The sequence below is a fragment of the Octodon degus genome, unplaced genomic scaffold, assembly GCF_000260255.1.
Source record: "Octodon degus isolate 3935 unplaced genomic scaffold, OctDeg1.0 scaffold00079, whole genome shotgun sequence".
NCBI classification, from domain to species: Eukaryota; Metazoa; Chordata; class Mammalia; order Rodentia; family Octodontidae; genus Octodon; species Octodon degus.
In genome coordinates this window covers 6,435,342-6,437,171 of record NW_004524655.1, presented here as the reverse complement: position 1 = coordinate 6,437,171, position 1,830 = coordinate 6,435,342, and the positions used below count along the sequence as shown (strand labels likewise).

Here is a 1,830-nt window from a genome sequence, read left to right as displayed (position 1 = left end):
GCCCTAGAGCCAGGTGAGCTGGTACACACCTATGATCCCAGCACTTGGGAGGGTGAGGAAGGAGCACTGCTCTGAGTTTGAGTGTACACTACACAAATTCAAAATCAACCTGGACTAACACAGCAAGACCCTGTCTCAAAAAACTAAAAAAATAAAGGGGAGGCACAAGAAAATTTTGCAAAGAATTGAGTTTGAAAACCAAATCCTTAAAACTACACCTGAGAAAAAAGTGCAAAAGTTACATTGAGAAATATTCAGACCATTCTAGGGCAACCCCCAACTATGACTAACAGTATTGCCTATCCTCTATCTTTAGAAGGGCCTATGGTAAACGCATACATTTGTAAAACCCCAAATCAGTTTACATGCTACGGTACTTCCTTATCTGGCCTAAGAGTTCCCACTAATCTGTTACGCATTCATTTACTTTTTTTTAGCAGCACTAAAGGTAAGCTCAGCCTCTACACTGAGCTATTTAGAGCCTCAGCTCTTTTTATTTCCAGACCAGGACTCCTCAATTGCCCAGGCTGGACTGGAACTTGGGAATCTCTTGCCTCAGCCTCCCAGAGTGGTAGGATTATAGGGTAGGTATCCATCCACCTCTACAATGGACTGCTGCTTTATCATGGAGAAACTGGTCTCCACCTGAATTCCATAAGCAATCTCGATAAATCCTCAGGCACACCAAATAAACAAGATTGACATACACAGCAGCTAAGTTAGTTGGCCTTATAGTTTTGGATTTTTTTTTTTTTTTTAAATCCTTGAATTTTGGCCTTACAGTTTTGTTCTGCAGGGACTGAACCCAAGAGCACTTTTCCACTGTGGTATATTTGCAGCTTTTTAATTTTTCAGGCAGGGTCTCAATAAATTGCCCAGGCTGACCTCAAAAACTTGTGATCCTCTCTTACCTCAGTTTTTCAAGTATGTAGCTAAGACTATCCTTAGTTGTTTGGTTTTTCTTTTTTTAAATTTTATCCTTAGTTTTTTAATCATAAAAAAATTTAAACAACTAAATCTCTACATTTAGAATTCCAAACATTTCCCCCTTTGCCACAAATTCCACTTTCAATGAAAACACTTTCCTATTACTAATATGAAAACACTTATTGCACTCATCAATATACTCAAGGTCAAGAACACACAAAAAAAACTGGAAGTACTTCAGTGTTTTTACTTTAGTGTTTTTGTTTTGTTTAGGTTGTCACAAGCTTTCACCTACGGTTCATTAAGGAAGAAAGATCCTAAGACAGGGGTGGTGGTGCGCACCTGTAACCCCAGCATTTGAGAGGCTGAAGTAGATTAGGGCACGCACTTTAAGATGAAGGGCTGGGGAAATAGCTCAGCAGAATAAGTGCCTGCCTGGCAAGCACAGGGTCCTGAGTTCAATCCCCAGTACCACAAAAAAATAAATAAAGTAAGATGAATTTTGGAGTGCAGTCTCTAACTCCTAGTATCTGACTGTCTCAGTTTTTTTCTTTCTTCTCCCCCTACCCTGCCAGCTTATTTCTTGAGGAAAACTCCCACTCTGCTAGACAGCTTAATGACTGGAGTAATAATAACAGAGCTAATGCCTAACTCAGTACGTGGTACATGGTGGGCCCCCAATAAATGACAACTATTATCATCATGTTCATAATATTAAAAAGCAAGACTACAGAAATGACAAACATCCCTGTTTAAAGGGCAACACTACAGCCTAACACAAAAATAAGTGTTCAGGATATCTTATGTTGTCAAGTATACCACTAAGCTCTTAGGTTCAATTGTTTAATATTCTACTAGCTCCACCTTTACAAGGAAGAAAATATGACTCACTTAAGGCCTAAA

General features: G+C 39.2%; 1 protein-coding gene across 2 annotated transcripts in view; it reads right to left on the bottom strand.

The window, feature by feature from the left end:
* The window catches only part of Rnf10 (ring finger protein 10), a 58,829-nt gene that overhangs the window by 55,374 nt on the left and 1,625 nt on the right, over positions 1-1,830 (bottom strand). The window lies entirely within an intron of this gene.